General features: G+C 40.8%; 1 protein-coding gene across 3 annotated transcripts in view; it reads left to right on the plus strand.

Annotated features, from left to right (window-relative positions):
* Positions 1-14771: 14771 nt before the first annotated feature.
* RBMS3 (RNA binding motif single stranded interacting protein 3) overlaps positions 14772-15160 on the plus strand; it is a 904530-nt gene continuing 904141 nt past the window's right edge. For all 3 annotated transcript variants that reach the window (XM_039527080.1, XM_039527079.1, XM_039527082.1), the window contains exon 1: positions 14772-14852. The gene's annotated coding sequence lies outside the window, so the exon portion shown is untranslated. The remainder of the gene's footprint in view (positions 14853-15160) is intronic.

The raw sequence follows: 15160 nt of genomic DNA on the forward strand, positions 1-15160 counted from the left end.
TTGGGGGCCCCTGCGGAGCCCGGGGCCCGGGGCAAATTGCCCCACTTGCCCCCCCTCTGGGCGGCCCTGTGGCCAGTGATGGTGCCCCCAAAATAATAATAGTATAATGAGCTACTCCTTTAAGGAACAAGCAAATATTCCTTGTGATATATTCATCATTTACCTGTCTCACACTGTGGGTACGTCTACACTACAGGATTATTCTGATTTTACATAAACTGGTTTTGTAAAACAGATTGTATATAGTCGAGTGCACGTGGCCACACTAAGCACATTAATTCGGCGGTGTGCGTCCATGGTCCGAGGCACTGTGGGTAGCTATTCCATAGCTATCCCATAGTTCCTGCAGTCTCCCCCACCCCTTGGAATTTTGGGTTGAGATCCCAGTGCCTGATGGGGCAAAAATCATTGTCGCGGGTGGTTCTGGGTAAATGTCGTCACTCATTCCGATACTGCCGCGCTACACAGCAGCATTCATTTTGCTTTTGCATGATAGCAGAGATGGTTATCAGCCATTCTGTACCGTCTGCTGCCATTGTAAATTGGCAATGAAATGACGGTTATCAGTCATTCTGTACCGTCTGCTGCTGTCATGGGTGCCCCTGGCTGAGGTCGGCCGGGGGCGCAAAGACAAAAATGGGAATGACTCCCCAACTCAATCCCTCCTTTATGGTATCTAAAAATAGAGTCAGTCCTGCCTAGAATATGGGGCAAGTGTACTAGAGAACCAGTGTATCAGAGAACCAGAGAGCACAGCCGCTCCATGTCAGATCCTGCAGAAATGATGAGCTGCATGCCATTCACGGGGGGTGCCCCTGCAACAACCCCACCTGTTGCTTCCCTCCTCCCCCAACCTTCCTGGGCTACCGTGGCAGTGTCCCCCCCATTTGTGTGATGAAGTAATAAAGAATGCAGGAATAAGAAACAGTGACTTGTTAGTGAGATAAAATGAGGGTGAGGCAGCCTCCAGCTGCTATGATAGTCCAGGCAGGACATTAAGCGGTGTGGGGGAGAGGAGCCCAGCATCCCGCTGCTATGATAGTCCAGGCAGTACAGAATCTTTTCTTTAGACATGAAGGGCGGGGGCTGATGGAGCTCAGCCCCCAATTGCTATGATGAAGGCGGTTACCAGCCGTTCTGTACCATCTACTGGGAATGACCAGGAGTCATTCCTATTTTTACCCAGGCGCCCCTGGCCGACCTCACCGGAGGCCAGCCAGGAGCATTCACGGGCTGATGATGACTGTCATATTGTTCCATCTGCCACCGGGGAGGGGGGAGGGAGAGGATGCTGCTGTTCACTGCCGCAGCATCGCGTCTACCAGCAGCATTCAGTAGACATAGGGTGACACTGAAAAAAGTCAAGAAATGATTTTTTTCCCTTTTCTTTCCGGGGGGAGGGGGGTAAATTGACGAGCTATACCCTGAACCACCCCGGACAATGTGTTTGACCCTACAGGCATTGGGAGCTCAGCCAAGAATGCAAATGCTTTTCGGAGACTGTGGGGACTGTGGGATAGCTGGAGTCCTCAGTCCCCCCTCCCTCCCTTCATGAGCGTCCATTTGATTCTTTGGCTTTCCGTTACGCTTGTCACGCAGCACTGTGCTGAGTCCCTGCTGTGGCCTCTGTCTGGAGATTTTTTTCAAATGCTTTGGCATTTTGTCTTCTGTAACGGAGCTGTGATAGAACAGATTTGCCTCCCCATACAGCGATCAGATCCAGTATCTCCCGTACAGTCCATGCTGGAGCTCTTTTTGGATTTGGGACTGCATCACCACCTGTGCTGATCAGAGCTCCACTCTGGGCAAACAGGAAATGAAATTCAAAAGTTCGCAGGGCTTTTCCTGTCTACCTGGCCAGTGCATCCGAGTTCAGATTGCTGTCCAGAGCGGTCACAATGGTGCACTGTGGGGTACCACCCGGAGGCCAATACCGTCGATTTGCGGCCACACTATTCCTAATCCGATATGGTAATACCAATTTCAGCGCTACTCCTCTCGTCGGGGAGGAGTACAGAAACTGGTTTAAAGAGCCCTTTATATCGATATAAAGGGCCTCGTTGTGTGGACGGGTGCAGCGTTAAATCGGTTTAATGCTGCTAAAATCGGTTTAAACGCGTAGTGTAGACCAGGCCTGCCTGTCTATAGGACTTCAAGTTTGTATCAGTGTCCTGTTGTCTTGCACTTAACTAGTGGGTTTTTTGTGTATATTCTTGTTAGCGTTGCACATACTGGTATGGTGAACAAGCTGAAGAAAATATATTTCATATATTACTTTTGAATAAATACATGTTTCTTTAAAATTCCTCCAAATTAATTTTTTTAAATTAGCATACTATAGAAATAGTGAGAAGTGTGGTTTTTACAGTTAGGGAACTATCCATAGCATTTTTATATCCAAATTATGTAGGAAATGCTTACTTAATTAGAACACATACATGGAGGATTGTTTAGCTGTTCCAAAGCAAGTTGAACTATAGACATTCTCTCTTTTAAGTTAACTTTCAGACTTCAGTTCAGAATCCTGTGTTTCTCCTGTGACATTGAGCCCAGTCCTTCAGTTCATACTCAAACAGCTCCATTGATATCAAAGGACAGCAGAACTGGACCTATCATTAAAACCTAGAGGGGTGAGGACTGTATTCTTTAGGCATAACTTTTTCCTATTCATTAACTTGAGTGTGCTTTGGATCAGGCCTTGAATGTAATATGTAAAACTTGGAACTCTAAACCCTAAAAGTAAAGGAATAACTGATATTCCATATGACTGTAACCGATTTTTTTGTTTTAAAAAAGTTGTAATTATTTTTAAAATCTCAGCTTATGTTTTAGACAAGCTTCTTATTTTCCGTTTTGGACTAATTACTAGGCATCTAAATATTTTTCAAGGATACTATGGCAATGAGAAGAGTAGGAGGCATATCTAAAAGGGACAGAGAATGAGCAAAAGTTGGAAGAAGTAGCCAAAATGAGCAGTTTGTTAATTCAAAAATTAACAGCAGAAACATTTTAAAGAGGGTGCTTATGTGCACATCGTGTACGCAAATAGTACCAGATGAATTACTCACTTATTTTCAGCACCAAAAAAATCTTCCAGTCTTCAGTTTTGACAGTTTTAAACAAATACCATCTTCCAAGCTCAAAACTATACTTGCATATACACACATACAGTCTGCTACCAAAAAAAAAAATAGGCTATTAATACATCAAGCCTTATGCTTGCTTCTGCTGTGAGGCGTTGAGGAGAGCAAATGAAAATAAAATACAGTAGAAAAGACCTGAAATATAGAAAGAGGACTGGGGGATGAGTGGAGCCAATGCTAGATCAAAGCTAGCTTGAGCAACAATAGCAGTGTAGCTGAGGCATCAGAGGCTGCAGTACAGGCTTGCCTCCTGAGAACAGCACCACTCAAGACCCTGGGTACAGATCTGAGCAGCTAGCCCATGCTGCAGTCCCTGCTGCTGCAGCTACACTGCTATTGTTACTCAAGCGAGCTTTAATGTAGGTAAATCAAAGCTAGCTAGCTTGTGTATGTCTATATGTGCTGCTGCAATCGGACCTTCCAGTTCCAGTGTAGACATACCCTTTGGTTCCAACCAACTTCAGTGGCAATGGAGTCATGTGGTTCCACCCTTCACTGCCTGCTCTATTGCAGAGGGACAATTGCTCAGTCAGCCCCTGCATTCCTCACCTAATGTCGCAATCCGAGCATGTCTAATATGGCTGCACAGAAGGGTGAGTGGACAGGATTGTTTCCTTTAATCTCCTGTGGTGGATGCATTAGACCCAGCCACAATTTAGCCCATGAAAAGTGAATAAATATATGTGATTGTTCAAGGAACAGATATTTATTTCTCCATAAAAGGTGCCTATCCTAAGGGAATTGTAACCTCAATTTTACAAAAGTCTCAGGGGCTATTTAAAACATTCATAAATTGGAATGTCATATCATGAAATGAATTGTGATTATGATAAGAGTTTTGAGTAACATGGAGATTTGGGGTTCATTTCTATGTCAATTTCCATATAAAATTAAGAGAGGAGTATAGCAAAGGATCACATTATAAAAAAGTTTTCAAAACCTTATTCAGTTGGCCTCATTTTCAACCATGCCCTTTCAATGGAAAACTGTTTGCAAAGAAGGGTACTAAAGTGTTTTTTGCTGCTAGTATAATGTGTGCAGGTTATGCCTTTATTTATTATGAGTCTGATTCTGCTGCTCTCAGCCACACTAAGTAGTACCTTACTTCATAAACTGTCAAGAGAACTATTCACAGGATAAAACAGCACACACAGTTAAGAGGGTGGTGGTAGCAAACTGAAGCTTCCTTGTGCTGAACTCACAACAACAGCACATGATTTTATGACCACAAAGTTAGATGGATTTTTCACATCTTTAAGAATTCTTATGTATATTAGTACTATGCACCTCTACCTCAATAGAACGCTGTCCTCGTGAGTAAAAAAATCTTACCGTGTTATAGGTGAAACCGTGTTATATCGAACTTACTTTGATCCATTGGAGTGCTCAGCCCCGCCTCCCCCCCCCCCCGAGCACTACTTTACCGCATTATATCCGAATTCATGTTAGATCAGGTCATGTTATATTGAGGTAGAGCTGTATTTGTATTATTTCTTTTAAAATATGACCTTATATGTAGTCCAGTGTAACCCAATGCAACCACACATTCACCACCACCAAGTCAATGGATAATGACTATTCTATGTGATAGAGAGAAAAAAATCTTACTGGACCCCAAAAGAAGAGTCAAGCAACACATGAGATAGCATATGCCATTATCTTAGATTATCATCACCTTGCTCATGCTTGTGATGCTCTCCTTATGAAATTACTAATTCGTCCATCAACAGGCAATGGTTGGGTGCAAGAACAGTGGCCTACTAAACTGCAGAGTCAAGTAGACTATGGGAATCACAACTTTGCAGAACTTGGGATGTCTATGTGGGCTCTTGTCCTTAGTCAGCTCTGCTCCACCAGCAGCCTTTGTGGACACAAACAGTTCCCAGCTTTATTGTATAAACTGCAGAGGAGATTGTGAGGGGGTAAACCATTAATTCCCATGTGGATTTCCAGAGCTATGTGGTCCTGAGGGAAAAATGCCATGCAGTGTGTCTGCTCCCTGGCTGCATGACCTTCTGTCCCTGGCATGTCCAGTGAGATCCTGCACAATCACCACCCTGTAGCTAGGGGTGGAGGTTGCTGCCATGGGCTGAGGATCAGGGAGCAGCCACTGTATTGGGTGTAAATGACAGAATGCAATATCTAAACTACCTGATTTGTGGTTAGAAAGTTAGAGGCCAATTTTGAAAATGTAGCCTGGAAATTTTTCTGTTTGTATGAAGGAACAAGGAAAAAGGTGAGGATGGTGAAGCTCCAGGAATAGGTTTACTCTTTATTCTGTAAGTATTTGGCAAAGGACATCAGTGGCTTGCCTTTAGTCCTGGTAATATTATGTTGCTGTGCAGCATGTTTCTTTTAGGATAACCTCCACTAAGCTTAGACAATTACCAATCTTTTAAGGTAGAAATATCTGTATTTGTGAGAGCTTGAATATGAAAGTAGTCCCAAGGTTGTTGAATGTTTGCATACTAGCAGTAAGAACTCTTCGAGAACAGAAACAGAGAATGATGGATGGGAAAATGTCTCAATGAACATCAGTATCAGCCACTTTGAAATGTATAGTACAGATCAAATTATCGACAGGGTCAGAATCTTCATGAGGAAGCAACTCTGTTTGCAACTCTTATCCAAGAGAAAGAAATATCCTGGAATGCAAGTTGACAGATATGGTTTTGAGTGAGGCCCCAAGCAGTCTGAGTTGACAGAAGGAAACCTTTGATTTGAATTGTCTGAGGGTGGCAAAAGGTCAATATTAGTGTCAAATGCTGATTCTGATTAGTAGGTGAGTCCTGAACCAAAAATCATGTGAAGTAATGTAATGTCAAATGCACCACATCACATGACATCCAGGGCTACATTTTTTTGAAAGGTTTCATATAGCCTGCATATTTATAGTAACCATTTTCAGTCATAATTATTTAGATCCACAAATGAAAGCAATCAAGTTTTTTGAAATGCAGTGTATCTTCAGTTCACCCATATTAACTTACATCAAATGTGCATGGAAGAGGCATGGAAAAATATTTGCATGCAACAACTGCAGTTTTCTAAAGCAAACATCTAGTTGTATATGAATGATTAAGCAGAAGTTTCTGAGAACTTGTTTTTGTAGTATTTTTGTGATAAATACATACAATGTAGCCAAAATCACAGGCATAATGTGGTCCAGTGGATAATGTGGCCTGGATTGGGACTCAAGAAGATGGTGTCTGTTTCCAGCTCTGCCACAGACCTATTTTGTGACCCTGTGCAAATCATTTTACTTCTCTGTGCTTCTGTTTCTACTCCCACTATTTGCCAGTCTTATTGTTAGGTTTGGAAGTTCTTCAGTGCAAGGTCTCTCTTTCTGTGTGTTACTATAGTGCCTAACATGATAGCGACTTAATCTTGGTCTTGCAGTTATACCAATAATATTGCTTTGAACCATTGGTTCCCACTTCAGTCCCATCATGTAGTCTTATTCCTGTCTTTTACATTAAACTCGTAACTTCATTGTAACCAAACTTTTATCTTTGATCCATGAAGGCTATAGTTGGTCCTGAAATGTGTTACCTTTATATTTTAGGGTATGACTGTTTCTAGAATCAGTTTAAGCAACCATTATAGACTACATCTTACGGAAGAGCACAGTGTATATGGTAATAAGCTGTAATATTGATTGCACTTGCAATATTTTAATGCCATTTCTACTCAAAATGAATAATAGAACTGAGTTCAGAAATGTTTGATTTTTGTGCTGTATATTGTAATATACAGTGCATATTTAGAAATATGCCTTATTATAGTTTTACAGTAGTGGGACCATATTTAAGGTTGCTTCAGAATTTTGTGTTTTACAGGGTTCTGTATCTTAGTGTCTCAACTTTTTTCACAACCTTTTTTTTTAAACATTCCATGGGGAATTTGAGCCAAGCTAATTAATGTCTGTGTGGAATGATCTCCAATGTGTAATTTTGGATTGGTATATTGTTATTTTTAGAAAATGTGTAAAAACAAGAACACTAAAAAAGCATGTTTTTTGACACATTTACTGTCCCCCTGCTACTGCGTGAGCACTAACATTGTGACATGAGAGAAAATCAGCCACTCATCACTCCCTCCAATTCATTTGTATATTTGGGGAGAATTACTACTGCCCTGGTTGTCATGACAATGGCTACTTTTGATAAATGATTGACCTCAGACTGCCATAACATTATTACAAAGATGGGTCACAGGGGGAGCTATAATGAAAGCATGCCAGCTTCTGATAAGCTCCCGCTGTGCTCCTTTGGGTTTGCCTTGTGGTAAGGTATGCTGTTTCTTTTCAAAGGGTAATTGTTTGTTACTTTCCTTAAAAAGGGTACATGAAGATAAGATATTCAATTACAGCTCCTTTTGGATATAGAATTACAGCTCCTATTGTTATCTACTTCTTACAAATTGGGGGATTTTTATAAAAAAGCTGGGAATTTTAGGTCTGATTCACTATTTGGTTTCTGTTACACAGCAAAAAAACCCTATCATGTGGAAGTTGCAGTAAAACTGAAGTTACATTTAAAAAAAACATGTTTTGTCTGAATAGATTTAGATTTAGGCATTAGATTTAATGTCAATGTATTGGTCAACATGGTAATCTGGAGCATCACAGAGATAACAATGGCAACAAAATATACATTGAAAACAACAAACGTGTAAGTGCTTTATTATTTAAATAGTGCGTGTGCACACACATGTATATTCTTTCTGTTAAAAACTAAGAAAATTCACAAAAAATTAATTTAATGTTAGTTAAGGTTATTCTCATCAATAATCTAAATATAAAAAAAATAGGAAATACAAAGTTAAGGATTCAAAGGGTGCAAAGTCAAGCACTCTCAAGTAAGAAAATGCCAGAATGAATGTTACCCATGCAACTTTATTTTGGCCCCATTGTGCATATACATTATGGTACAGTGTTTAATTAAATGATCACATATTATTTTTTGCACAGGACCGCAGGTTCATTATTCTGTGGGGATGGATTGGGTTTGTGTAGTGAAGGAATTTATTATCTGTAGGATCTCTGCCTCCTTTATTGTAAAAGTTAGGTTTGTAGTAAATGAAGCCTGGGATTGCAGGAAGAGAAAGGATGGTCTTTGTCACTGTTTCAGGGCAACTGCACATGTATTCCCCCTCTATTGTCCACCAAGGGCTTCCAGTTTAGACTTCTGGCTCCCAGATGTCACCTCTCTTGGGTGGAGACCTGTGTCTCACTCACTCCTGACTCGGACATTTTAGACTGCATCACTCTCTGCCTTACATTGTGATATCCCTAGCAAGCCAGGCTGCCTAACAGGCCAACGGCCATGCTGTGCTTTTCTGTCCAAGGGTTATGGCCAGTATATTGCTCACAGTTATAAATTACCAGTTCCTTCTAAGCATGTGCCTTTAGTCTTAACATAAAAACTATTATGTTAAGAATAAACATATTAAAATAATAAAAGAACCTACATGCATGCTAAAATGTTGACTTACCAGAAGTCAACCTCAACTCTGTCCTAGGACTCTGGTAGGTTTTAGTCTTTCAAAACCCATAACTGAGCTTTTCCTGTGGTTACAGATTCATCTGCTTTTGATCCAGAACCAGAACAGAGACTGGGCAGATCAGCCATTTATTTATACAGCTCAGGCCTTTTATCTTGACATTCTGTAACAGGTAATCAGCAGACAATGTCTCACTGGTCAGGGCATAGCTTCAAAATTCTGGGTTCTTACATAACTGGAGTTGGGGAATTTGCATTATCCTCTTCCTAGGGATTTCCCAAGAAATCCACTTATCACTTATTGTCTCAAAAGTCCATACTTGTCTGGCACATTTTAAATATAACTTTTGAACTCCCAGGTCTCACATTTATCACATCTTCCCACTAGTGAGATTACATAGAATCCCAATCCACAATAATACATAAAACTTAATACAATAAGGACTTTGGATATTGCAAGAAATTGTCATATCTGTGATAGTCTCATGGTTAGGGCAGTTGAATACCATCCTAGAGACCTGGATTTTATTCCTGCCTCTGCAGCCAAATTCCTATGAGATTCTGGGCAAGTCCCTTACAGCAAACTATTCACAGGTAATCACTTCTGCATATAAATCAAAGGCTGTATCATAATGCATACACACAAGGTGGCTAAATTAAGGTTGCATGGACAGTGTTCATTCTGGCATTTCCTAACTCGAGAGTTCTTTATTTGGAACCTTTTAATTTCTTTTAATCCTTTGTAATTCCTAATTTCTTGTGATTTACTTTAGTTTAGAGAGCAACCTTAACTAACTTTAAACTAAGTTTTTTGTTTGTTTCTTTATAGAGTGCCATAAGTACATGGCACATTACCATATGCATTACCATGGATGAAAGAAAGGGATCCATGCTGCTTCTCTCAGATCTATCAGCACTTCTGGATTCCATTGACCCCCAGAATATTTTTACTTACCAGTGGGATCTTGCTGGTATAGATGGAATTACTCTCCAGTGAGGTAACAGTCAGTACTGCTGTCAATTGCTTGTCTTCCCGAATAGTCCTCACAGGCAGTGTTCCATCTTGTCAACCCCACCCCTCAGATTCATATTGTCAAGCTGCCTGGAGTGGCTCACGACTGTGAGTGCCAACCTCAGGACAGACTGTTAAGAAATAGGGTGCAAACTAAAACTGGTTGTGTGTTCTGTACTTCAGTTTCACCAACCAATTATCAAGTGTGAATTCCTCAAAGATTAAAGTAGCCTTAAAATGGAGTTACAGACAGTCCCATTGGATACTCTGGTCTATCTTGCCACTTAGGCAAGTTTGCCTTTGTGATAGATGCTCCCTTACACAATATTCAGGTTACTCCTAATCCAAAAGGACCAATCACTTACCCTATGTCAATTGCACCTTAGATCTCTCGCTAAAGACAACGTTTATAGTCAACCCTATAATAAATTAACTAAAGATTTATTAAACTGGAAAAAAAAAGAAGAGTTATTTACAAAGTTAAAGCAGGTAAACATGCATACACAGATGAGCTACAGTCTTAGATTTCAAAAGTTAATAGAAGCTGCAGTAATATAGAAGATCTATATGTTCTTTACGAATAACCCAAGATAAGCAGGAGAAGGGAACAATCAGCAAAGTCTTTGGCCTTTGCTGTTTCACAATGGCTCATTTGGTTTTAATGGGCCTTCTTGAGTGGAGGACCAGGACTTTACACTAATTAATGCTTCTTTCCTGTTTGGTGAATTACACAATTACCAAGGTTTACAATGCAAACACTCAATATAACTTTATACCATGGGCTACAGATGTTGTAAGAGAGAGAAGTACCTGCAGTATCCTACAAGCAATTTATCAAGTCTAAACACTAAACACATTCTTATCAACTTAAACCTCTATTTTAACAAAGCTAACACACAGGTGAGCCAAGGTAGTTTCCAGCTATGCACTTGTCAGTGTTCAGTGAGGCCTAGGGCCTGCACCACAGAAGTATGAAACCAATAAGAGATATTGGAAGCTGCTAAGTATGCAGTGTCATCAGTATTCAGAAGATGCTCAGCTCTACAGTTTCTTTTCATAATTACATTCTGTAGTATCATTACTTTCTCAGTGGCTTACTGAGACAGAGTTCTGGATGAAAGCAAACCTGGTTCAATTCAACCTGGATGCTTGTTGGAAGTAGGAAGAGTCATTTAGAAGATTGGAAGAAGGTGGTAGCTGCACTTTCCGCTGAGAGTGTATGCCTGTCTTTCAACAAAATTGCTCATATTAGATCCATCAGTGCTCCTGAGTTTTTAGGTAGTAGTAGAATTATGGCTTGAAGTATAGCTGATCTTGAGGCCAACATTCCTCTCACACACACCTCACACTGGTCATTCACCTTTGTCATCTTCAGTCTAGTTTACTACAATGTGTTGTACTTACGTTACACTGGCAATCCACCTAAAAGCTCTGTCTGGTGCAGAAGCCAGCTTCCTGAACGAGAAGAGCTATTGTGAACACATTATTATGATCAATTATTATTAATACTAATTATTTTATTTTTACAGTGGTATACTAGGCATTTTGCAGTACAAAGAGAAAAGTCCCTATTCACAGAATTGAGCTTAAGTCTTTTTACTGACTTCCGAATAGTCTGCAATCTGGTTGTCTAGAACCCGCTTCCCTCTCTATTCCTCCTCATGGCCATGGAGGGTATGTCTACACTGGAATGTAAGCTCAAGGTTAGTAGAACTCGAGTTAGCAGACCCTGGGTTTCTTAACCTAGGGCTTGAGTGTCTACATACATTTGTAACCCCCAGTTAGGAATTGTTGAATCCTCAGTCCCAGCCTGGGGCACCAATGTCTGCACATTATGTGGGCCCAAGTCTACCCAGACTTCCTAGCACCCTTCCCAAATGTGGCTGCTCTAGCCCTTTGTTCATGGTGCAATGTGAGAAAACTTGACTGTCCCCTAAACTTGATTATCCAGAGGACAAAGAAAATCGGACTGTGGGTTTATGGAATACTTTTAGCAGACTTTCAGAGCATGAGTCCGGTGGGGTTGCATCTACACTGCAGAGCAATAGGGTTTGAACCCTGGGTCCTGTCTTGACTCAGGCTTGGACCCTCCATCTCTGTGTGGTCCTGGGACCCTGGGATAGCACAAATTGTGTGTAAATGGATGAGGGGTTAGGCCTGAGCTACAGTTCTAACCTTGGGTTTATGTTGCAATGTAGGCATACCCTACGGTCCTGTTGATTTCTGGGGTTAAACACTCAAGGCTTATTGCAGGGCTTTCTCAGTCAAGGGCACCCATCTTTGGAATTAGCTTTCCTTGGTTGTCTGCCAAAATCTAGTAAACTTCAGAGCATATGGTAAGATGTTTTTATTTTGTTTAGCTTTTATCTTTTTTTTTTGTAAATTAGGGATTTGGGGGGATTTTGTGTGTGTGGGAGCGTTGTCTGAGTTTGTTTTTCAGCAAAATGACATTGGTTCTTTAATGTTTGTATATAATTTATCATTTTAATAACTTTGTAAATAAGTGCATAGATGTTGTGGCAGTAGTAGCTCTATGAATCAAGACACTATAAAGAAGACAATACAATTATTTAAAAATATTATTAGTTATGCAATCAGCAGCCAACTAATGTTTGCTCAAGTATATCAAGAGTTACATTTGCTAATAATATGATTCGAATGTAGGATCCAATTATATACACTTGTGTAAAAGCCATTACACTCAACATCAGGTATGCACTATAGGAAAAGATATGCATATCCTGGATTTGGTACCAGTACAAATAGGGAAATAAACAGTCTGGGGCAGTCCAGAAAGTGGAGGCTGGCCATCTTCTTTCATATATGACATACAGGCAACCAATCAACAGCAGGCAAATATAGATGTCAAACTCTACAAGCAAGGAAAGTTGGGTTCATTGGATGCCATTAGTGTAATATATGCATTTGGGAAGCAAGATCTCATTTTTTGCACATACTGCAGAGCAGAGCACCTCAGTGTATGTATGCTTTGAGGAACACTGATATGGCCAGAGGGTAGTGGACATGTCTGTATATTGGAATGCTGGCACTTTGGGAGTAGTGAAGACATGTCAGTGCTTTAGTGGGGAAGTGGAGAGCAAGCACAGCTTGGCAGAGCTGGGCAGATGGTTGGATGCCACTTTGCATGCAACTGCTTCTCCAGAATCCAGCTGTGAAGCTCAGGATAATATGGAATCATCAGACAGGATTGGTGGGTTTTTTACTGCACTGGCACTCAATCTCCCAAAGAGAGTGGTGATATAGCATTTTCCTATGCCTGGAGTAGCTTTTCTGTCCTAGGACAAATGCTGTGCATATACAACTATATTACAGGTTTTCAAAGTTCACAAGAACAGAGAACGAAACAATGCTAGCCAAAGCAGCAGACGTTCCAGCACCATCACTGGCAGCAAAAAGGAACTGAGGGTGGGGAAGCCAGCGGCGCCCCTTATACCACACCATGTGGGCACCACTCCAGGGGGTGCCAGAGCCTGTCCCCTATGGATACTGCTAAGGGAAAAAACTTCCGGCACCGGTGCATGTGGCGAGCACACACACCTAATATGGAATGGACATGAGCTAGCACTCAAAGAAGCTAGGTGCCTGGACTTTTCACCCATGCCCCTCTATTTTTCAGCCTATGCTGCTGAAAGTACTTTGACACTGATCTAGCAATGCAGTTAAGAACATACATAATATTATTATGCACATATTTAGTAGATGCTTGCTAGATTTGGGCCTTATTGTTTAAGGAGTGTGATGGTGGTCTCACAGGCACTACTGATTGTGGGGTAGCTTTTATTTCATGCAAACCAACTGTTTTGATACCAACTGTTTTGTAAATAATTCTACCCTTGAAGAGTTCTGCAACCAAGGGATATGTAAACAGGTCCCCAAAAGAACCCATAAACATTTTACAAGCTATCATTGCTTTTTATGAAATTATAGAGGAGTAGTAGTATATTCAGTGCTGGACATTCAAATCCTCCTCATTCTCCCCTCCCCAAATAATATGTAGATTCTATTTAATTAATTTGATTATCAAATATACAGGATCTGAATTTCTTCTCATTTACATCAGTTTTAAATTGAAATACCAGTGATTTCATCAGAGTTACTCTTGATTTACACCATTGTAAGTGAGAGGAGAACAAGGCCCACACTTAGCAAGGTATGCTTTTTTATTTTTTTACTAAAATATTTTTAAAGATTTCTGTTTTAAAAGGTTTCTATTTTAAAAGACAGTTTGGCTTTGTGATACTTTTTTTTTTCAATATTACAAAACTACCTTTGCCCTTTACCCAGTATGTTGTTGCAATAAGACATGTCAGGGTACATGTAGAAACAAATCCATGTGGGATGTAATGAAATCCCAGGGAAAGAACCAAATGGCCCCACCGAATAGCATAGTTACCAAAATATCCTGGGCCAGACCCTCAGTTAATGTAAATGGACAAACCTCCTAGGATCTGTCACTATATCTTTATGAAGTGGATTATGGCTATTATAAAGTTCCACACAGACTTCCATTAGATGTTTCCAGTTAACTTTTAAAGCAGCAGCTCCTCAGGACAATGTGGTGTTATATTTAGAAGTGCAGGCTGGTCACCTGACCGTGTCCTGATTTAAGAATTATCTGGTCTAAGTTCACCATTCATTTTTAAAAAAAAATTAAAGATAAACAGTTGGCTGGATTGGGTTTCAATATTATTCTTATTATTTTATAATTAAAATATTCTTAATGAGATTGCATTCTCCCCACCCATGCATAACTTCCAATCTAAGGTAGCTATCATAAGGAATAAAATAATCCTGTGTGCACATTGTAGTCTCGTTCGATATTAAACTATTTACACAGGATTTTTCTCTCTCTCTCACCAATATTTTATTTATTTGGATTTTTAAAAATAAAACTGGGGAACCGGTAGCTGGTACTGGTTTAGATTTCCTGCCTGAATTTGCTCTTGTTTTTCTCCTTACTCCAGTTCTCCTTGTGCAATGCTGCGTGGCGCTGGCAGACTGAGAGAGAGGGAGCTCCAGTCACACACACACACAGACCACGGAGAGGAGATTAACATCAAGGAGACCACGTTTGCTATAGAAGGGAGGTGGGGTTGGCCGGGGTGTGGGGGGGAAATAAAGGCAACAATCGGATAAATGCTCGTCTGTCCTCGTCACCAGCACCTTGCTCAGGTCTGAATTCGCTTCTTTTCCTTTGCTGTATTGTGCTTGCCTATGATCTGGATAGGAGAGGGAGGGCGGGGGGAGGGGAGAAAGAGGGAGGTTTAACTTTTACTTGACATTACCGGGTTATTGTCAGTTTCACTGTGTTAAATCCCGGCGATTTCCCCTCGCCGCTCTTCCGCCCCCCTCCCCACCCCCCCACTTAGCTCCCGCCAGTTAACTTTGTTCAGTGGGCTGCAGCCAAAAAGGCTTGTCCGGGCCTGGGACATAGATAACATAAAGTAAATAATCACCACAATTAGACTGGGGCAGGGAGT

Source organism: Mauremys reevesii, linkage group 2 (assembly GCF_016161935.1).
Source record: "Mauremys reevesii isolate NIE-2019 linkage group 2, ASM1616193v1, whole genome shotgun sequence".
Lineage (NCBI taxonomy): Eukaryota > Metazoa > Chordata > Testudines > Geoemydidae > Mauremys > Mauremys reevesii.